This window comes from Rhinopithecus roxellana, chromosome 4 (assembly GCF_007565055.1).
Source record: "Rhinopithecus roxellana isolate Shanxi Qingling chromosome 4, ASM756505v1, whole genome shotgun sequence".
Classification (NCBI taxonomy): Eukaryota; Metazoa; Chordata; class Mammalia; order Primates; family Cercopithecidae; genus Rhinopithecus; species Rhinopithecus roxellana.
The window spans coordinates 132137997-132162104 of record NC_044552.1 but is presented as its reverse complement, the minus strand read 5'-3'; the positions used below and the strand labels follow the sequence as shown (position 1 = coordinate 132162104).

Genomic DNA, 24108 nt, shown 5'->3' with positions numbered 1-24108 from the left:
CTTGCCATGCTGTATGAAGCAGTCAAATGCCTGCAGTGATTTCAGTGTGTGTCTCTAGACGGGGAGAAAGCGGAAAGCGGGAGAGATGTGGATGGGAGGGTACACAGTTCTGCAGGATAAAGAGCTGCTGGAAGAGGTGACAGGGAAAGCATAGCTTTGAAAAAAGAAGGAGAGTCAAAGAAAGCAGACTGGAAAAGAAATAGCACTTCTACCTGCGAAAGAGATCATCTGCAGAGCCTATTATTTCTCAGCAGCATCTACTTCAGCTAGTTTCTAAACCCCCTTTCTGTCCACACCATTCTGTTCCCATCCCCATCCTTCCCCCCTCCCCTTCCATTACCCAAGTTTGAATAGTGAGGAAACTAAGGGGGTTCAGACACCATGTTTGCTGTGGATGGGGCTGGGCACAGCTAGATAATCTTTTTGCTTTTGTTCTCTTCTTTGGGATTTCTTGTGACATTATTATTGACATTTTCATATGGTAATTTTTGCATTATGTTTCTTCTTTTATATTTGCCCTATTTTTTTCCATACAGCCTGACTTCATTGTCTACTGAGCCGTGTGAAAGGGACATTGCTAGTCACCTGCTGACCAAATCTAAGCAGTGATCTACTTTTAATACCGAAATGTACTGCATGTTTCTTAACAGACATGTGTACAGTCAGGATTCCTGTTAATATGAGCATATGTCCCTATACACTGTGTACATTTATTGAAATGTATTTATGCAATCCACCCATAGATTAAACATCCCCAATTCCCTCTGGTGATACTGTCTCTCTGATTGCTAGCTTAAAGAGAAATAGTTCCTAAGAGCATATGGTTTCCAAAACACAGCCCTTCCCCCTCCCTTTCAGTGTACACAAAATGAACGGCCACCCCTCCCCCACAGCGTCTCTGCTTTCTGCTGCAAGAGTCTGAAACCAGGGGCAAAATCATTAGTTCCCAATTACCTTAAGCCATGCAAGCTAACCTCTCTCAAGGGCTGTTGGTAAAATATTCACACAGTTCCACTGTCTAGACAGTTATGAAATATAGGTGTAGGGCTCGGCCACTGCAGAACACCAATGCATCTCAAATGAAGCGCTTTTATTAAAGAAGTATAATCACCAGGATAACTAATTACATCAATGCCACATAGTTAATTAAACTCATTATAGTTACTATTCCCATGGAGAGGAGGTCAAATGAAGCGACCATCTTTTTGATTCTACTATGCTAACAAAAGAAGAAATTAAGTAAAACACAACACAGACCTCTTCATTTTGTGTCTGTTTTTTAACATGTAATAACTACCTAGTGTGTCATCCAAGATCTTCAAGTATAATCCATAGCCAAAGACTGCTGGGCTATTCAAAAGACCACCTTGTAACTTACCTGAACTTCCGTTAAATGATTACCAACTGTTTGTTTGACTGGTGCAAGAAGTAATGACAAGTAAAACTGAAAGACAGAACGAACAGCCACTGTGCTTTTTTTAGTATCTTAGAAACATGATGGAAGGTAGTGCTTATATTTCAGTGTACTCTGGCTTCATGGCTAATAAGGGAGAGGTAGCCATGTGTACCCCTCTAGGCCCTACCAGTCTAGAGAGTCTGAGAGTGACCCACTAAGGTTAGGTATTAAAGCTCATTAACCAGTCAGAGACACACAGATTGCATATCCTGCAGTTTCAGCAACAACAAAATCTTGCTCTGACACCCAAATATAAAGGATAAATCAGATATAAACATGGAGAAGGAGCGAATTCAAGAACTCTATTGCATAATGACATTGTCTTCCAGAGGAAGAATGTGGACATACACACACACACACACACACACACACACACACACACATCTCTCAAACACTAATCTTTAGAAAATAAACCAAGATATTTTGATTCTCCTTGTCTGAAAATTCACCAGGTCATTATATCACTGTCACACCTTCTTCTCAAAGCAGTTCATTGTACAGAGAGAGGATTTGCATTCACTTCTCCTGATTAACAAAGAAAACTTTGTATAAAAGGGCTATGCACTGAGACGTGCAAATGTGGCCAGTCTGACCCCCTGCAGGAGAAGGCAGACAAGCAGTAGGGAGAAGAGGTAGATGAGGAACGAGAAAGAATGCTTTGATCCCAGTACAGCACACACAATATAGCAGGCGGCACACTCCCAGCAAGCTCTGACCCTAAGCAGGCTGAAGTTTGGCATGGAGTCAAAGAGTGGAAAGCAATATAATGAGTATAGTTTCGTGCAATTGTGAACAACAGAAGGCTGCACAATCACTGTTCTTGGTGGGTTTGTTGTGACAGTGGTTGTTGTGATTGTTGCTCATGTTATTATCGTTATTGTCATTATTTTCCAACTCAGGAAATTATAATATTGCTTCAACTGCAAGATAAGCCTAATTATTTTAATATAGACTGTAAGGAAAAGACAGCACAAAAAAAAAAAAAAATCACACAGGCCCCATGAAAAATAAAGGGTCAGGTGTTAAATCCTTTATTTGTCCAGTGGTTTAAGCTGATATATGAAGCATTTAGTTTAGATGTAAAGTGATCTTTTCTTTACCATCCATAACCCTCACCTCCACCCCGAAAGCTGCTTCTCAGACTTCTTTGTTCTTCTCATGGAGCCACCATGCTACCAGTCACCCAGACAGAAACACCAGGGGGAGGTTTCTTCTTTTTTTAACTTTGTCTCCTTTTTCCCTTTTGTCAAATCAGTGGCCAAGTCCAGGAAATTCTTCACCATCATCCACTTCCCTACAAACCCTTTTCCATTACCACCTGCCTCAGATCTTCTTTCTCTGTCTTTCCTGCTTCCACTTACCCTCCCCTTTCAATCCCTGTTACTCAACCCACCCAAGAGATCTTTCTTCCAAAGTATTGGCCCCATCTGGTTGCTCTTTGCCTCAAAAACAGGCATTGATTACCCAGAATTGCCCTATTGAGTAATTTGTAAATTCCTCACTTTGGCGTTCAGGTTGTCTCCACTCTGCCTCTGCTATGTGTCCAGGTTTACCTCGCAGGGCTTCCCTAGCGGGGACCTGAGCTCCCTTCTGATCACGTCGCACACTCCAGTGACTCCAGACCTCTGCTTCTTTCATGCACCTCACTGACAGTTCTTCCCTCCCTCAACCGGTCCTTCTTGAACTCCTGCACATCTTTTAATGTTCACTATATATATATATATATATATATTTTTTTTTTTTTTGAGAGACAAGATCTTGCTCTGTCACCCAGGCTGAAGTGCAGTGACATGATCATAGCTCACTGCAACCTTGAACTCCTGGCTTCAAGAAATCCTCACACCTCAGCCTCCCAAGATGCTGGGACTACAGGCATAAGCCACAGTGCCCTGCTCAATGTCATCTTAATGCCTTCTACCAGGAAGCCTTTTCTGATGTGCCTAAGCTACAGATACGTTTATCACTTTGATTTCCCAGAACATGTTTTTTTACATGTACTTTATGACCAGTATCATAATATGCCTATAATAATCAAAAGTATTGATCATATCATTTCTTCAGCTTTTAAACTATAAAAATTCAAAAATTATATCTTACTGATCTTTGTATGAGGTTAATTAAATATCCGTCTACTGGGATCAAATTAAAAGGTCATTTTACAAAATTACGGCATCTTAAATACAGGGTAATTATCCATCTACTTGGAAAAGTTTTGTACTATCATAGTTCAAGCGAGTGAAAGAAATGAACATTCTCAGACACTTCTGTCTCCATTGTTGTGTGATCTAAAGAAAGTGAGCTTCATTCTTATAGTTGATTTATGAGAGAAGCAGGTTGGACAAACCAACCCTATAAATTATCCAAAATGTATTCTGACCCAATAAAGCATGTTATAATTTGAAAATATTTGTTGATAAGTTATGTTATTATAAATTTTGTGATTTATACCTTGATGCCCCAGCAGGCACAAATACCTACCTTGTAACTATAGAATGGTTAATGCTACTCCCCTGCCCTGATCTGTGCCTTTCCAATGTTCATTGTGGACTAGATTTGACAACCTAAAATTATTTTACTGAACTTTCACACACCAAGGCAATTGACTGGGTATACAGTAATCCCCTCAACCTTTATGTGCATTTTGCTTTTCGTGGTTTTCAGTTACCTAAAGTACAAAAAGATATTTTGAGAGAGAGAGAGATACCACATTCACACAACTTTCATTAGAATATACTGTTACAACTGTTCTATTTTATTATTACTCATTGTTGCTAATCTCTTACTGTGCCTAATTTGTAAATTATCATCATAAGTATATATGTATAAGAAAAAGCATGCCTGGCACCATGGCTCATGCCTGTAATCCCAACACTCTGGGAGACCAAGTGGGGGTGGGTCACCTGAGGTAAGGAGTTCAAGACCAGCCTGGCCAACATGGTGAAACCCCCATCTCTACAAAAAATACAAAAATATTAGCCAGGTGTGGTGGTGTGTGCCTGTAATTCCAGCTGCTCGGGAGGCTGAGTCAGGAGAATTGCTTGAACCTAAAAGGCAGAGATTGCAGTGAGCTCACATCATGCCACTGTACTGTAGCCTGGGCAACAGAGCAAAGCCCTGTCTCAAAAAAAAAGGTGGGGGGGAGAAAGAAAGAGAGAGAGAGAGAGAGAGAGAGAGAGAGAGAGAGAGAAAGAAAGAAAGAAAGAAAGAAAGAAAGAAAGAAAGAAAGAAAGAAAGAAAGAAAGAAAGAAAAGAAGAAAGAAAGAAAAGAAAGAAAAGAAAGAAAAGAAAGAAAAGAAAGAAAGAAAGAAAGAAAGAAAGAAAAGAAAGAAAGAAAAGAAAGAGAAGGAAGGAAGGAAGGAAGGAAGGAAGGAAGGAAGGAAGGAAGGAAGAAAGAAGAAAGAAAGAAAGAAAGAAAGAAAGAAAGAAAGAAAGAAAGAAAGAAAGAAAGAAAGAAAGAAAGAAAGAAAGAAAGAAAGAGAAAAGCAAAAACAGAGTGTATACTCTCCAAATACTCAGGTATACACTTAGGGTCCTGGGAAGTATCTCACAGGATAAGGATGGGACTAATGTATTAATTATGTGAAGGGCTGAATAGCAGAGGAAAGATAGAAAGAGATAGGACTCGAAAGATCTGAGTTCTAGTCCTGGTTCTGCATACTCACAGGTTGGATGAATTACTTAACGTCTAAATTAATATCTAAGAGACTCCCCCCATGAACACACACACACACACGCACACACACAAAGCCATACTGCTGTACTTTCTGAGTTTTAAAGAGAAAATAGAAGAATAGCCTTAAACGTATTAAAGTAACCAAATTGAAACTATGATTTAAATATGATTATTCACAACTTTAAACTGTATAAAATTGTAATTATTTGGGGGAAGAATAAAATTTTCTACTCATTTGATGTTATAATGCAGTGTGATTAAATCAAATAAAGTAGACACAATAAAATTAGAAAGAAAGAACCACAATACAAACTTGGAATAATATAAAACAAAACAAAACAAAACACACAATATAAAATATAATAAAACTTAGAACGATAACCAACTCACCACTACCACTTGTATAAAACTACAGAGGCACATGGAGTAATGACAAAATAAACCAGGGTTACCATTCTGGATGATACATAATTATAGTAACGCAAATGCAAGCAATTCTGAGCCAACATGAAAAATCATTGTTTTTCAACATTTTTGTGCCTGTGGAAAGTTTTTGTTTTACTGCTTATGAAAGGCAGTTTTGGGGCTGGAGTTTATGTTAGTTTATTTTATTCTTTAAAAATGGACTTTAATTCCCATTGAATAAACAGTGTATAAACTACTAAAATACCATAAACTCCAAGGCAAGAAGCTTAGAGCTTTGACTCTGTCTCAGGTTTAAATGAGCCCTGGCTAGTTCATGGTTTACCAGTAAACTCTTCTCCATGGGTATAGAGTATGAACTGCTATAATACCATCATCATCTAAAAAGACTAACCAGAAAGAAACAAAAATATAGAATTTATGCTCTGTGTTGAAGGAAGAAGAAAAATAGGAAAAGAAGGTAGAAGAAAGGGAAGGAGAGGGAGAAGGAAGGAGGGAGGGGAGGGAAAAAGAGAAAGGAAGGAAGGAGAGAGGGAAGAGAAGAAAAGATAGACAAAAAAAAATTTTTTTTTTTTGAAATGGAGTCTTGCTCTGTTGCCCAGGTTGGAGTGCAGTGGTGTGATCTCTGCTCGCTACAAGCTCTGCCTCCCGGGTTCACACCATTCTCCTGCCTCAGCCTCCCAAGTAGCTGGGACTACAGGCACCCGCCACCATGCCCAGCTAACTTTTTGTATTTTTAGTAAAGACGGAGTTTCACCATGTTAGCCAGGATGGTCTCGATCTCCTGACCTTGTGATCTCCTTGGCCTCCCAAAGTGCTGGGATTACAGGCATGAGCCACCGCACCCAGCCGACAAAAAAAGTGTTTGGAAGATGAGCAGTTAACAAGCCTGGAGAACACAAGTGATTTTCCCTAATTTCTTTCAGGATCTTGACAACCTTTTTCTCTTCTGTACCTGGGTTCTTGGCATCTTACTTTTATTATAGTTTCACTAGGGACATGATTATACAAGGGTGAGGCATGATCATGAATAAAAAAGAAGTTGGAACCCTAAGCCCAATAGTAATGAAAGGTTTCCTGTAAATGTCCTAACAAATGTATCGGGTCTGTGCAGGAATACACCAATGATGTTTCAATATACTTAAGGCATCAATACTACAGACACATACCCGTTTTCCTGCCTAAGATCTTCTACTGGTTTTCCATTTTTTACAAGATACATGATCCATAAGGCTGTCCAAAAATCACTTAACTCTACAAAATCTTCTGCAACAGCACACACAATATTCTACGAAATACCAAAGGACTTACAGTTTCCTGTGTGTGTTCACCAGAGAACAGAGGACAAAAGTAAAGGATGCACTCTTGCCTGAGAGGTTTTGGAGGGTGTGACCTGTCCTCTGCAAAGCCTCCCCTGACCTCCTGGAAGAGTGGAAGAGTGAACACTCTCCTCACCAGAAAACCTCTGACTCATAGCTTTCTTATCTTGCAGCGCTTATCTAACAATCTTAGATCTCTCGTTTATGTAGATGCCTTCTCTACTAAACTGGAATCATTTCTGAAATAAGAAACTCTAGCACTGTGTCTGATACACGTTCGTAATAATAATAGTGAATACATGCATCAGGAATTCAGAAGAATTGTGCTATTGCAAAGATTGTACTGAGCTACAAAAATAATTCCTTCCATTTGTAAAACATCCATTGCTTAAGCGGTACATTCACAAATCTTATATTTTACCATTAGGTCTGTCAAGATACTTTTAACTTCAACTTCAGGTTAAGAAAAGTGTTAATAGACTAGATTAACTAATGTGATCAACTAATTAGAATAACTAGTTGAGAGTTTCAGAAGTGAATTAACTTCTCTAGGCTTCAGTGTTTCTACTTATATAAACAAAAATATTTCATGTGAGTCTCTTTGAAGTCCCTCTAGCTCTATAGCAAGCAGCCAGATGGAAAAGTATAAGCAGCCAAAATTGCATTGTTATATTAATAAAATGAAATAAGGATCAGATAAACTTACAAAATGAGAACTGTGATCATCTGTAGGAGTTGTTGGTTCTTTCTGCAAATCCTACAGATGACAACAAGAAAGAAAAACAGAGAGTTTAGAGAGGAAAGAGGAACCACGAAGAAGGAGCAAGTAGTTGCAAATAATACCAAAAATAAAAACTAAATAAAAAAAATTGAGAATGAATAAGCTTAATTTATACTACCTAGGAATCTCTCTTTTTTTTTTTTTCTGGAGACACAGTTTCACCCTGTCACCCAGGCTGGAGTGCAGTGGCGCAATCTTGGCTCGCTGCAACCTCTGCCTCCTGGGTTCAAGTGATTCTCCTGCCTCAGCCTCCCAAGTAGCTAGGATTAGAGGCATGTGCCACCACGCCTAGCTAATTGTTGTATTTTTAGTAGAGACAGGGTTTTGCTGTGTTGGCCAGGCTGGTTTTGAACTCCTGACATCAAGTGATCCGTCCACCTCTGCCTCCCAAAGTGCTGGGATTACAGGCGTGGGCCACTGCACTCGGCCTAGGAATCTTTTTTCACAACAAACATACAGGACACTTTTTTATTCAAGCACATGGAATTAAAAAAAACAAAATCTATCGTGCAATTAGCCACAAAAAAGCTTCAATACTCCCCCTAAAATCAGTATAATATAGACTTATAGCTCTGATCACAACACAATAAGATCAGAAATCAAAACTAAGATTTAGAAATTCCATGATCCATGTTGCTGGAAACAATAAAACATATTATTTAAAAATGAGGGGTTTTTTTGGTTAAAGAGAAAGACATAAGAAAAACTGTGAAATATTTAATAACAATGTTTAATAACAATGAAACAGTTTAATAACAATGAAAGCTTAAAGGTCAAATTTTGGAAGTAAATTAGTACTAATGAAATTTTTTATTTTAGAGACATTTATCAGAAACTGAGATTTACGTAAATAAGTTAAGTGATTGATTACTCAAAGCAACAATAAAACAGTAACCAAGTAAACTAAAGAAACAAGAACCAAATAATACAAGATAATAGAGGGATTTCCAGTTAAAAATGGGGGATTAGATGTGTGCCTTTGAATTTACCCCCCACAGAAACCCCATAAAACAATGGTAAAAGGATATTTCAAAGCATAAACTTATAAGGACAAAGAGAACAGAGAACGGGAGACTAGCAATAAAACTTCAGAAGATGAAAAAAAAGAATGAATATTAAATGACTTCATGAACTAAGAAAGTGAATCCTAAACTGGCAGCAGAAATCTGGGAAACTATTCTAATGCTTTGGCAAAATCTTCCCAAGGTCCAGATAGTTTTAGCACCATATGGCTCTGAAAGTGGGGATAAGGTGAAACCAAACAAAACCAAAGAGGACTGGTTAAAACTGTTTATGAAATCTATCTTCAGATATCCTCCTCTAGTCTGTGTGACTTCTACTCCACACAACAGTAGAACTGGAAGCTTATTCTCCAGACATAGGAAAACAGAGACTCTCTGACCTGGGGGACATCAAGCCTAGTGGAAAAAAGAAATGGCATACTCAGGATAGGGGGATTAAGTGCAAGTTTACATACTGAACTTTGAGATCCCTCAGTTACCAGAATGCTAATAGCTAGCCTCATGCTATCTAGGTTGGAGATCAGAAGATCATTATCTGGAAATACTGATAAACCAGAGAGGGAAGCCCTGAAGACAATGGCATTACAGGCTCTGAGCAGCCTTGCCAGCATAGGCCATAGGGAAGTCCACAGTTGGCAAGTCCCAACCATGAGCACAGAGCTTCTAATTCACTTTTCAAACCTCCACTCTAAACTATGACCAGGTACTGGAAATGGAAAATATAAGAAGTTAGTTGGAGGAAAAGAGATGAAACTATGATTAATATTTTTGGAAAGATGAAAGAAAATATTACATCCATGAATCAAGAATAAGATGCTGCGACAAAGGAACAATCAGAAAACATGATAAAGACCTTGGATATTAAACTTACAATGGTTAACATTAAAAACGCAATGGAAGATCTTAAATATACTGTTAAAAAATGGAAAAGACAAAGACCAAACAGACAAAGGGATGGAGAATAGGAGAGAAAGTATTCTGAAATTAGAACATTAATTGCCAAATATCAGCTAAATTTATTTCAACAACTGCAAAGACCCATATATATCTAAAACGATATTGGCAGGGAAAGGAAAATCATTGCACCTCGTGATAACTAGGCAGCAGCCGATGCTACTGGAAGAGCATACAGAACCCAGGAACAGCGCCATGTTTGTAGGAACTAGCTATTTGATATAGGTGGCACCACTAACTTAGTCAGAAAAGGAAATATGCAAATATTGTATATTTTTCAATTTTTGAATATTATAATTAATAAGAAATGGGAAATAGGAAGACATGTTAATTTGAATCATATGAATTTGTTGATATTTGACTGTTTCGACCTATATAATGTCTGTTTCATGAACTTCAAATTAATGCATGAAATGATTAATGTTTGCCTATGAAAAAAGGAGAACAGATGTAGAAATGGATTAAGGTATATGGCTAAACAAAAGAAAAGTCTTGTGGATGTACAATAAGCTCTGAACTGGGAAGAAGAATAATTCAGTTCTATGCACCAATAGGTGACGATGATGCAAGGTTTGTAGACAGGCTTACAAAGTCATAACAGATGGAAAAATTACCACGATGGAGCTCAAAGTAGTTATGTTAAGAAACTCAGCAAAAATCTAAAAGAAAGAAGACAGGCAAGATAAGATATGAGAAAGCTGTTTTGGAAGAGAAAGAAATATTTAAAAGATGAATACTTATAGCTATGAAAAAGTGTAAAATTAGGTTCAGAGAACAAAAAAAAATCAAAGCCTGAGGACAAAATGAAAGTTAAAACAATTTTTAATAATTCTTTGGGATGTTCCCAAAACAGAAGAAAAAGACTGACTGCCATCCTTTCTTCAAAGAAATAGGGCTAACAGTGAAAATGAGGCACATGTCCAACACTTTTTTACGCCTCCTACCACCACTGCCATTATACTCATCATCGTGTCAGACACATACCAAGTTCACAAAATGTGGTTAATAGAACCTAGTGGGAGGGGTGATCTTAAATGATTTAATTTTTCCCCTTGAAAGGGATTTTCCTTTGGATTGCACAGTTTCTTAAACTCTAGATTTAGAAAAAGACACAGGCTTCATCTATTTTTCTGGATAAGGGTCATTATTCCTGCCCTCTTCAACAGACACTTGCAACAGTGAGAATAAAGCCCATAAATTATATATATTAGACTTGACCATGACGTGATACATCTTCTACTTATAATTTAGGTGATCTTATATAATGTGCTAGACAGTTATGTTATCATTATTTACAGAACCTTGAATGCAGTAGTAATCATCAATCTAAATGCCTATGCATTATTTTTAAGGGAGAAGCACAGTGATGTATTAATATTTCAGGTTAATGCACATTGAGTGGGATGAAGGGTTTAAACAAGGAGATAGAAATAGAGATTTCTCTGCAGCTTCAACAACTATCTCCTGAGCACTTTTCTACTCCCCACCCTTCCTTGGGCCACTCTTTCCCTACTTTGGTGATCCAGTAAGTTAACTTCCTCAAATATCCATTCATAGTTAATCCTTTGAAATTTTCATGAATGAAGTAAAAGGTGTAGTAAATTACTGAGGACATTAATTAGGCAAGCAGCATGAAATGTTTGCACATCATCTCTCAAAAAAGACTAAATAGTTGTTCTTGACATGATCCACACCTAAACTCAACTTCTTTTTCTGTTTCAATAGGTTTTAATATTTAACTTGCTCAAATTGTGATTTGTCGATATAAACAAGAAATTTGTTTACTCTCCCTAACTGAAAGAGGAAACCCAAATACTCAATTATGTTCTATAGTAAGAATCTATGAATCATAGCATAATAATCGAGGCAAGTGTCTTCGATCAATCTCAGAGTTGCTGACCATTTGCAGCACGAGACTAAAATGAAAAACTAGGTCTCTAGCAGCTCTCTGAGTCATCTTAGTGGGTAAACAGGGTTATCTTGATTGAACTCACGGAGTATCTGACCTACCCGAATGTCAACAAGTGTTGAAAACCACTCCTCAGCCATGACAGAAAAGGCAGGTGCTTCATAAAACCTGTTGACTAAATCAAATGAGTCTACCAATTGATATTATTTACACAATTTTTGCTCTCCTTAACCGCACAGACTCTTCCACGCCCTTCCTAATCTTTCAGATTAATAATGGTGCCCCAAAATAATGTTAATTCTCTGAATATCTGCCATAAACATATTACCTAAAATACAAATGAATTTATGGTTTCTTATTACTTGAGGATTTTCCTGTGCCATTTCTTCTTACATTTGTACAGATTTTCTTTTCTGTGTACAAATGAAATAATTAGGTTCTAGATCTACATCTTTGCAAATTACAAAATGGTTTTCTAGCTGCTTTCAGAGCCAGAAAAACAAGTTAGGGAACAAGACTTTAATAAGTAGAAAAAAAATTAAATATATTTTTTAAAGGTTTTCAATTAATCTGTCATTAATGCATGAGTATTTAAGATACGATTTATGGAGTGAATACACACACACACGCACACACACAAATGCAGGATTTGCTAATTACTAGCTGTATGATCCTTATCCTTGGCAGTATACTTAATCTCTCTAAACCTTAGTTTCCTGGTTTATAAAATAAAGATAATAATTTTATGAGGTTGTAGTGAAGTTTAAACAAAAGAATGGACATACAGGTATTTTTTCATATTAAAGTCCTATACAAATGAAATTAGTGTTTGTATGCACTACCTACTCTGGGTCAAAGGCTAATCTTTGAGTTTGGAAAGAATGTAAGAGGAATGTAAGGTATATTCTCTTTACACAACAAACTTAATATTCATTTGGGGAAGAGGAAATAATTAGAAAAAGAATTGAGATTGCAGAAAACTAAGTTGTGTGACCCAGGTTATGTGTGCAGTAACAATTCTAAGAAGGAAGAGTTTAAAATGGGCTGGAAATTATGACCATTTTCTTTCCAAATGGAACAGGCTAAGCTTTGCCTGAACAAAGAAGCGAAGATATCTAACAGCTGCTTGCCACTCTCTGTTGCTTAAAATATCAGAGGAGTATGAGGTTTAGGCAGCTCTGAGTCATCTTCCTCCTAACTTGGTATTTATTCAGGACATAGCTCTAACCCTGATGACAACAGCATTCCTGACCTATGAGCTGCTCAAAATGCTAAGATGGTCCTGAAGGTGAAATGGACACCTCCTCCCCATGCAGTCAGCTGCCATTCCCACTTGTGCTTCTGCAGCCTCCTCATTTTGTCACAGTGTTTGTTCTAAATGAAAAAGGTCTGGACAGCTGAAGAAGAGGAACTGAAGCCAAATGAGAAATATCCTAGATTCTCTTCTTATGACAATGCTCAAGACTCACAGCTGAGGCAACTGTAGAAAGAACTGGAGCTTGGGCTTAGACCATGTGACTTTGGTAGCTTGTATACCATGAATGAAGCCCAATCAATTCAATTCAGTTGTTCAAACTCTATGCAGGTCTGTTTTGATCAAAGTCCTGTAACTGTTAGATATGCAAAACTTATTAAGGGAGAATAATGAAAGATATGGAGTGATAAGACAATTTTACATATATTTTATGTGTTCTCATCTCATCCAGTGGTATCTGTAAATGGGCTACGTAATCAACATTTTTGCAGATGAGGAGGATAAGGCCCAGATGGGTTGGATAACTTGTCCAAGGTCACACAATCTATAAACTGCAGAGGGAAAATCCAGTCCTAGAAAATCCTGGCTCTAAAGCCTGTGCTCTTTATACTTACATTGTCAGAGGGAGAAATCTGAACACACACAGAAGTATTTTTTTAAGAGGAGGGCTCTGGGTACAAAATATTTTCACAATTCTAGATGATGGGGTATTTTCACAATAGGTGAATTGTGGAGGAGTAGGCTGGAAGGAAGTTGAGGCCATATATTGGAGAACTATGCGAAAGATCACCACTTTGCACTCAATTATGTAAACACTGAGGAGTCACCAGTGGCTGACCAAGTATAAGGGAGTTCTAGGTATGGACAATGAGGGGTTACCCTGTCTATAAAAAATTTTAAAGCTCTAATAAAACCCAGTCATTCTGATTCTAATCATCACTTCCTGTCGACATTTCTAAACAATGAAGTGATAAAATAACTCCTCCTCAAAAAAAAAAAAAAAAAAAAATCATTTCTGGTCTTAGTTTTAAACAATTGCTGCCATTAGCATCGAGTTTTAATAATACATTTCATGGTTTGAATTAGCACATTTTTATTATTTGTCCTTTATTAAACATTGTGTTCAACATAGAAGTTAATTCAGCAAATTCCCAGTTAAACAATTGTTCCCCAAGCGTACCCCACTCAATCATTTAGGATAAATGGGGAAACGTTGGCAATTGCCTTGGACAGACATAGCTGCGATTCTGAGTCAGAGAAACAGAACTTGAGTTACTGTGGGATCACTTGGAGTTTCCTATTTTCGTTTAAATGCAAAATGCAAGTGTAACATTTTTTATTTGATAGGTGCAAATTTTAATTCATATATAAAATACCCCAAACTTGCACAGTCTTTAGAATCAAAATCACTTCTTTTCATTTGTTGTTTTAAAACAGAAGATTTAAAAATTATATTGATTACTAATTACTACATGAAAATAATTTCATCACAAAGTGGGGTGTGTTATAAAAATGGTCCAGTCAAGGTGTCAAAAATGCTAGGAATGTCACTGGAAGTCACTGAATGTTTTTGATGGGAGGGGTCATGAAAGAATGGTTAAGATGAATCATAAAAGACATCGTCATTATACCAATCTATGTTACGTATATGTCTAGTTACCAATATGTTTTCCTAGAGAAGAAAAAAAACGTGGAGTATAAGTTGTCAAAAGCAATAAAAAGTATTAAGTGGTAGAGCATATTCTGGCAGAGGTCCTTGAGGCTGCTGCATCTTCATGGTAGAATATCAATCCTACCTCCAGCTGGTCTATCCTTGAAAGCAGGCAGTTCTCATTTTTAACTGCCAGCAGAGAACACTACCACTTCAGGGAGTCAGTAGGGAATGATTCAATTTGGAAATTTCTGTCACCCAATATGTTGGGAAGTGTCAATTAAGAAAATCATTATTTAGGTTGTTTTGTTAAGGACACATGGTTGTCACAACCTGTATTGTTGTTTACAATATTCAGTGCACTTCCCTATGGGAGGATTGCACATCCCTTTCTACAGAAGACTGGCCTGGCCTGATGACTGATTTGCTTCAGTCAGCAGACGTGATGACTGTTCTGGGCCAAAGTTTTAAGAGCTACTATGTGGTTTACTGTGTCCTTTCCCTCAGTCTCTGTGATCATGAAAGCATGAAGCCTCTATTCACCCAGGGTTCCTTAATAACTACAATGAGCGCAGTCCTTTTTTAACCCATTATGAACATGTTGCCTGAACAAAAATTAAATATTGTAGTTTTAAGCAGCTGACATTTTCTGGCACAAACTAGCCCTACCTAATTGATAGAGTAGTCCTTCCATTTGGGCAGATACTCTCAAATCTATTCCCAAATTTAGATGGACTAGAGGAAATTATTTCATAGAACTCCTGTGTAAATATCAGTAGAATTGCTTTTACTGAACTACATTTGATGTGAAGATTGTTCATATTGAAAGACACTGTAAACGCACCTCGTGAAACTCAAGCTGGTCCACGATTAAGAATGTTGTCATGAACGAGAGGTATTATGCAGTCATAACTTGATAAACATCCTCAAGAGGTCTTTGCCTGTATTTTGCATTAAGACTCGTTACAGTTCTCCTGAACAGTGTGAACTATTTCTGTCACTTAAATACTATCTATTGTGTACCTGATCGCGTACCTAATCTATTTCAGGTTAGTTGCCAGGAAGCTTAGGTCCAAATTTTTGGCAAGTGTGCAAGTGTTTGCAAGATCTGTTTTCAATGTAGTCTTAATTTTAACTCTATTTTATGAATCTGGTTTCGTGTTCCTTTCTTAACAATTTTTAATTGATATGTTGTATTTAATCTCATTAATCTTTTCAAATCCTTTAAAAAACAAGATGTGGATATAAATAAATATTACAGAGAATACCATTGCCATGTGACTGACTCTTTCTAAACATGTGAATGTCCTCAATCTACATCAAGTCACCAAAATTGCTCCTAATAAATATCACAATTTAGAAGACACTCCCTTTAAGCCTGAGCCCTGAATAGCTCATGGCCATGTCAAATTGAAGAGGTTCTTATTTGAGAAAAAAGTTCTGCCGGCTGCATTTGCTCTAGTAGTTTTTGTTTGCTTGTTTGTTTCCAGAAAACCTTCAGGGTTCTAATTTTTTTAGCTAATTAATATAATTCTTATACTTAATTGAGCTCTCTCCTTCCTACTGAGTAAACTAGGCACTATTAAATTCCATAAAGCAATGGAAGACATATTCCTAGGATTCTGAAATTTTTCATAGGCTAGCTGGGGAGTTCAGTAACTAAAGCAACAAACAAAAGCAATTCAGAAGACACAAAATTTTTCTGGGCCAACTATGGACCCAGGGGCTGGGGAAACTTAGAATAAAGGGGTGGAATAAAGGGATGGTTAGTGTAAGAATAGAATTAATTGGAGGAGGCTTTCTGAAGGAGGTAAAAGTTGAGCCATGTCCATTCATCACTATTCCCTCAAAGCTTCCCTTATCATTTTCCTCTCCCGCCTCCCTTAAACATTAAAAAAAAAAAAATCCAGCAATTAAAATGCCTGACTCAGGGACACTAAGAGCTCAACCTTATCCCATACCAAGGAGCTATCTGAAGTTGGGCCTCAGGACCCCTAAGGCTTCATGCTGGCTTAGGTGCAGATCTGCCATTTGTTGACAGACTCTTTCCCAGCACCGAGTATGTTGGGGTCACTGGGAAAGAGGAAACTTATGAATAAATTTGAAAAGGGGTCTGAAAATGTAGATGAATGCCAAAGGAGTCCTTTGTGAATAAAATTAAGCAGTCATTGCCATAGAGGACAAATGTTTTAACTGACTCTGGTCCACACAGCCTCCTAAGGCTTCCTCCAGGAGGCAGAGGCATGGGTCTGTACTAAATGGCTTAATTTTCTTAATCAACTATTTCATTGTGGGTTTTAGATTTTATTCCCATGCCTATTTTTTTTTCCATTTTGCCATAATACAGCCCTAAGTACCGTGGCAAACATTTGACAGTTTGCTCAGCAGGTGCTGGGCTCTGCAGAGCTTGCCTAGCTCTACCTTTTATTAATTGGGTTTCAAAATGTGTTCTTGTGTGAACAGAACTAAGATGGGACTATTGTACCTGTCAACAGGAAGCTGGGTGAAATAAAATATTTGGAATGTGTTTTAAAATAACTCATTGTGTGCTTGATCGGTAGAGAGTTTAAAAGAGAAATATTCTTTAATGTTGAAATAAATAATCATACAATCAAAATGGCAATAAAATTAAAGAAATGATGGGGTTTGTTCAACATTCTTCAGTATCTGATTACAATAACATTCTCTTTGTGCCCAATAGATTATGCAATGATGAGATATTTCTTAAAAACCATTTTAATAAAAAACCTAGAGACCTGGGGATGTAGTAACTACTTTGAAAACCAACAAATAGGCCTCTGTAAATACATCTGGATGTTTCCAATTTAATTTTTATCTCCATTTAGAAGTTTTTTTCCTTATCAAGAAAAGCTCTAGATCCGAAATTTCACATTCCAGCTTTAAAAAGCTCTGCCTAGCCTTGACCGTCTGAGGAATATAATTTTCTTTTGGTAAAGCGGAAGGATCTTTGTAATTCTTTTCCTTTTTTAATATGTGTGCTTCAAATTAAATTAACTTTAATGACATACATTTTAACACTCTCATTTAGGGCAGGGGATCAAAGGGAGGTGAAGAGCGAGCAGTAAAAGTTGACGAAAAGCTCAGAAATATGTCAGGCCCTCTCTTGTCATTATCATTGTCATTTCCATCATTAGCTTTACTCAGCTATAAAATAGTGAATGGTGTCTGTCTTCTCCCGAGGGACCGGGTAGGCAGTTCCCCTAAAAAGGGTTGTGTTATGAAAATGGTGAAAACAGAGATAAAGCCATAACAATCTTAAGGTGACAGGCTGAAGAGATAAAGAAATCTTTATGTTTGTTTCCAATTAAACAAATAACATATTGTTATTGTAAAAGTCTTGAAGAGTCATGAAAATGAGGAAGATGTAAATAACAAAAAGCCCCTGAAATTCTACTCCAAGAAATGACCACCGATCCGTCTATTCCCTCATGAACTTTCTTACATGCCTCCTACACATACACACACGCACCCACACACACCCTTACACAAACACACACATATACTTTTTTAAAAAACAAAGATGTAATTATATCAAAACTATACACACAGCTTGCTTTTGCATAATTGTCATTATAAACAAGGACAAGATTTTTGTTTGATGGGTAACACTGCCACATCCTTTTAATGTCTGCCCAGTATTTCCCCAAAGGGATGGAAAATAATTTTTAACCCAATTCTTATTGACAAATTTTCATGATGTTTCTAATATATCGCTATTACAATTACTTGGGTGAATATTTCCGGAGAATAAATGTCTAAAAACAGAACTATGGAGGGAAAAATTTAAAACTTTGCTGCATAGTTCCAAGTTACTGTGCAAAACGTTGTAACAATTTACACCTTTATCAGCAATGTATGAGAAAATACCCAATTCCACATATTTTTAAGCTTTGCTAATCTGAAAGATAAAAATGTATCTCATTATTATTTAAATTTACATTTTTTAGCTGCATTGAGGTAATTTATACATTTACTTGGAATTTTTCCAATACTAAGTAACCTCACAGAGGAATACAGCACAGCTTTGTATTTATTAAGTCCTCCTTCATGATTGTCAGGAAAGTTATTTTATTTTTCTGGTAGACGTCTTGCAAATAGCTTATTAAATTTTGATGTGCTATATGCTTTTATTACTGATGAATTGGGATTGTTAAAAATTATATTACCAAGCGATTTTGCAAATCTAAACCTATTGGCATTTAAATTTATTTTATATCTAGCCACTTTCGTGAATTCTATTAGTTTTAGTACTAAAAGTTTCAGTTAGTTTTTTGTTTTGTTCTTAGGTAGACTATCATAATGCTGCAAGTAATAAATTTTGCCTTTATTTTCCAATAAATATGATGTAATCACAATGGTCATCCTCATCTAATTTTGGAATTCAGTGAGAAACTGTCTAGTTTTTCACTGCTTATGATAGTGTTTTATTTTATCATCTGTTTTGGGCCTTAGACCACTTTGAGAATCTAAACAAATCTTTCTTTCTCTCAAAGCACATGTGCTGCACAAACAAGCAAAATTTTAGTATATTTTTAGTTGATTCATACACCCCTTGAGACTGATGAACACACCCCCACAAAAACATACCACGGGACAGACTCAACTGACATAACTGAAGTTGCTTCAACAGAACTGGCCAAAAAGAACATTTCCAAGTAGGTGAAGGGTGTCAACTTAATGCAGCAGGCATTTGTCCAGTTCTCTTTCATTAGGGGTTCTAGTTACCCAACAGAAGGGATAGCTTTCCAGTGCAATTAAAAACAGACATTCTGCAAGGCAATGGCTGTAAACCCTCCTTGAATTACTCTCAGTTTATCCAGAAAGAGAGGCAGATAAGTAAACAGAACAACATGAAAGTGATATTAAAGATGTGTGTGTTCTGGATGACAGCATACCTGGATACTGTCTTTCATCAACTGCAAGATGTTTAACAGAGACTTTTGGAGTAAGACTAAAAAAATGATATTGAAGACACAAAGACGTTCAAAAAAAAAAAGCAAAGGTAGTTTGGGCTGATGTATTTTTAGAACGATAGGTAGTCCCTTGAGCTTGGAAAACAGAAAAAGTGCAAGATTTTTGGTGCACTATTGGAAATGACTTTGTTTTTATGGTATCCTCAGCCAAAATAACATAGTGTTACAAATCTTGCAAAATAAAGATTCCTCAGAAACCTCACACAAATTGCATAACTCTTCAACTATTCTGTTTCAGGGTAGGAACCTCGTAGATACTCTCAGTATTACCATTGACTTACCACTTTAATCCTTTTGTTTCTTTCTTATTTAATTGATCCAGAATTTTATGGACTGCTGAAAATGCCTGATAGCTCTCTTTGTCTGGTACCAATTTCAGAAACTTCTGGAGGAATGCACAGTGGAAGTTGTTAGTAGTAGCTGGAAATTTAGTGTGAAAAAGCCAGGTTTGGGGAGATTTACCAATAAATATCAATTATCTACTTTACATCCATACACAGGAAAGTACATGTCTCTTGGGAATATTCACTCATCTTCTATTTACCACAGTTAAGATCCTTGGATGGTTTGTCCATGAACTACATGCCTCTTTTCCCATTGTTTCTATCAATGCATTCTCTTTCTTGTCTGGGTCCCTTCTATATTAAGATTTCCTCCATGCTTTTCCCCCCCATCTTCACTATTTCTAAGCAATCTTTAGGACTAGTCATCAGATCAGTTTGCACACCAAAAGTCTTCCATATTTTGTTTGTCCTCCACTCTCAACTGAATCAGAATATGGAGGGTGGGGTTTGGCAGAGAGGGGTTTGTGGCAGACATCAGTACTTTTTAAAGTACTCAAAAACGAATCTCATAAACAGCCACTACTGAGAATCACTGGAACCAACAGCATCCCTCGTTAAATCCTCATTGTAGCCCTTTCTGCTTCGTTCCCTTGTTCTCCACTTGTTTCCAAATATGCTTTGAGTCTCCCTTTTTCTAGTAAACAGTCAATAGTCGCATTCTGCTGTAGAAATGACCACCATTACACGAGATTTTCTTATAATTATGAATGACCATGAGTTTTCACAATTAAGATGCTGAAAGCATACGTGAAAAAGAAAAACATCTGCAATGGAAATACAGTTTCCTGTGAATTTTTTCCCCTCCTTTATCTCCTCAGTGTAAAATTACTGAACTCTCTTTGTGCCTTGCCCATTCACCATTTGTGACTTCACCCTAATTCATGAATTCATGTGATGGGCAACATATTTACATAGTATGATTACAATGGCACTGATACAGAAATTTTGATGCTCAAAGACTATTCAGAAAAGAAAAAGGTGGCCGGGCGCGGTGGCTCAAGCCTGTAATCCCAGCACTTTGGGAGGCCGAGACGGGCGGATCATGAGGTCAGGAGACCGAGACCATCCTGGCTAATACGGTGAAACCCCGTCTCTACTAAAAAATACAAAAAACTAGCCGGGCGACGAGGCGGGCGCCTGTAGTCCCAGCTACTCGGGAGGCTGAGACAGGAGAATGGCGTGAACCCGGGAGGCGGAGCTTGCAGTGAGCTGAGAGCCGGCCACTGCACTCCAGCCTGGGCAGCAGAGCAAGACTCCGTCTCAAAAAAAAAAAAAAAAAAAAAAAAAAAAGAAAAGAAAAAGGTAACAATAATGCTGAGGAATTCCTAAAAGAATTTTTCAGGCCTTTCGAAAATGCTTATGTGTAAAATATTTTCTAAAGTATTCCATCTTATAATTGCTAAGATACTCTACTGTGAATGCAAACCACGTCTATTTGATTTTTCTCTTCTCCTCGTGTCCTTAGTTCTATCTGTATCCTTTCAATCAGTGTTGCTTTAGTAAACTCTTTGTTAGTATTTGTCGAATTATCCTTAGAAACAGCTACCTTCCATTGTGTTATTATTGTAGTCACATCCTCAAAGTGTATTTGTAATACATTTTTCACAGATGATCCTAAAACAAGCTGTAATTACGTATATAATTATAGTATATATAGTAGAAGGATTATTTTTAAAAAATAAATGCCAAGTAGCTTGTAAGGCCTCTGGAGAATTCTGAAATACACAAAACAAAAGCCATCATAAATTTGCTTTCTTTTTTTTTTTTTTTTTTTGTCCAGACTGGCTCTTTTTAGTTCTACTGTCTCCTGATTCCTCATTCACTAAGTGTCACACAGTAGATGACAACTGGATTCATGATACGTGTGGTGGCAGAGTCAATCCTTTTTTTTTTTTTTTGGACTGAGTTTTGCTCTTGCTGCCCAGGCTGGAGTTCAATGGCATGATCTTGGCTCACCGCAACATTCACCCCCCAGGTTCAAGAGATTCTCCTGCCTCAACCTCTCGAGTAGCTGGGATTACAGGCATGTGCCACCATGCCTGGCTAACTTTTTGTATTTTTAGTAGAGATGGGGTTTCTCCAGGTTGGTCAGGCTGTCTTGAGCTCTTGACATCAGGTGATCTGCCCGCCTCGGCCTCCCAAAGTGCTGGGATTATAGACATGAGCCACTGCACCCGGCCTGAGTCAAACTTGTATGTGTTGACTTTATCAGGCTATCTTTCTCTTAGTAGATTAATAATTTCACTGAATAAGTTTCAGTTAAGTGATAGTGCTTTAAGGGCAATACGTTTCCCAAAACCAAAATGTCATATTTATACTTTAAAGTAACTTAAAGCAATTAAATATTATAGTCAGTCAGAAACAATTTTTCTAATCTCAATTGATATCATGCCTACAAATAGTATAAATTTATTTCCATGCAAAAGCTCTTCAATACCATACTAAAAACTAAAACCTGAGCTCTATTTTTGGCTTAGCACTAATTTCCTGCTGTAAGTCTTTCAGTTTCCACATTTATGAAACCAGCAAACTAGAGAAAAATAAACAGCTGTGTCCTTGAAGCCTAAGGACCTCAGGAATTAACGAGTTAATAATTTACACACTGCACATGTTCCTTAGGGGGAAATAGCCTTCATAACACACCACAAGTATAAAGTTAAAATAACTAAGGATGATAGAAGCAGTGAACTCCATTTATTTTGTGATGTGTATGGCATTTTGATTCTACAAATTCTGCCTTAACATATGGTAGCATTTAGCCAATACTCCTAATAATATTTATAAGTAGATTGAGAATTAGCTCACAACTACAATTCAGGAAGTTTATTCTGGTGATTTGTTTTTCGTGTTCTATGAAATGAATTGCATTAGAGGTCAGAGAAAGGGCCTTAAAGGGGCACTTCTTTGATATTTTCAGTGAAGTTGATCTAGTTGAACATTGCAATGAGATACACACAACTGGCATCTCTTCTGGGAGTGAAATGCTGTCACTTTCTGCCCAGTTAGGCAAATTGTTGCATAATACGCAAAGATGGAAAAAGAGCAAATGGTCTCTGTGTTTATTGTTTTTCATTTTTAGCCATGGAAAAGAGGTAAACAAACTACTGTATGTGAGGACAAAGCAGGAATCGGAACCTAACTCCATAGCTGACTAAATCGGTTCTCACAGATCATTGCAACACAAATGCAGTTCCTACCAGGTGTACTTAATTTGATCCTGCAAACCCTTAAACATTTTAGTGATTTAAAAAGAAGAGAAGAAAGAAAAATAACTATTATCAGTCAAGCTGAAGGCAGTCAGCTCTCAAGGTTGATATCAACTCCCCAAACACATCACCAAATACCTTCATATCTCAATTTTCTCCTCCACAACTCACCCCTCATATTCCAGCTACCTCACCCACCCACCCACACACACACACACACACACAGAGAGAGAGAGAGAGAGAGAGAGAGAGAGAGAGAGAGAGAGAGAGAGAGAAGCAGATGGAACTACACAACTATCCCAACAATATTGAACTAAATTAACAACTTAGAAAAGATGTAGAAAAGGTTAAAGAGGAACCATTTGGGCTGAATAATTTTTTTAAAGAAATATAAATTCACATATACTTTTCTAGGACACTTTCGTAAGTCTTTGCAAAACTTCCATTTTAAAAAGGAATGAAAGTACTTCATATTAAGGGCTTTTAAAAGTAATCATTTGAACATGTTTTTAATTACAAAATGCAATTAAAGTTTATTTGTGACCTACTAAAGAAGCTTCCTGAATCAGAGAAAGAGAATGAAAATGCTTGCTAAGGTGTCTATGCCTTAGACATCAGAGCATTCTAGGATTTTAAGATGGAGAATTCTCTTACAAAGGAAAGACTGTTATATTAGGTGTGACTATGTCAGAAAAACATTAAATTTTTCATTTGCTCCCAAAGTGGAAACATTTTAATTCGAGTGACTAAATTTTTTTTTTTTTTCACTCAGCAAGAGATTCCTCAGTCCTCCCACACTTGTAAAGATTTTGAGATTTTTATTTCTCTCTCTATGGCAATAAGTTGTCTATCTCTAATTTTCACCTAGCTTACTTTTTTCTTTTCCAGTGAAGTTTGGCTTAACTCCCCTTTTTAGAATGTGTAAACAAATACATCGATTATTATCAAACCTATTTTAACTAAAAATAGCTAAGTTCATATTAAAATAAAACATATACACCACAATACTTATGCGTCAATTCTTAGAGCATTCATTTTCCTGACAACTATACATTTTTTTTACACTATAAACACCTGAGGATGTATGCTAGGATATGTATTTTGCATGCCTAAAAGCACCC

General features: G+C 37.0%; 1 long non-coding RNA gene across 1 annotated transcript in view; it reads right to left on the bottom strand.

The window, feature by feature from the left end:
* Positions 1-24108, bottom strand: part of LOC115896785 — a 99189-nt gene that overhangs the window by 60037 nt on the left and 15044 nt on the right. The window contains exon 3 of the long non-coding RNA XR_004056652.1: positions 7578-7628. This is a non-coding gene — a long non-coding RNA (uncharacterized LOC115896785). The remainder of the gene's footprint in view (positions 1-7577; positions 7629-24108) is intronic.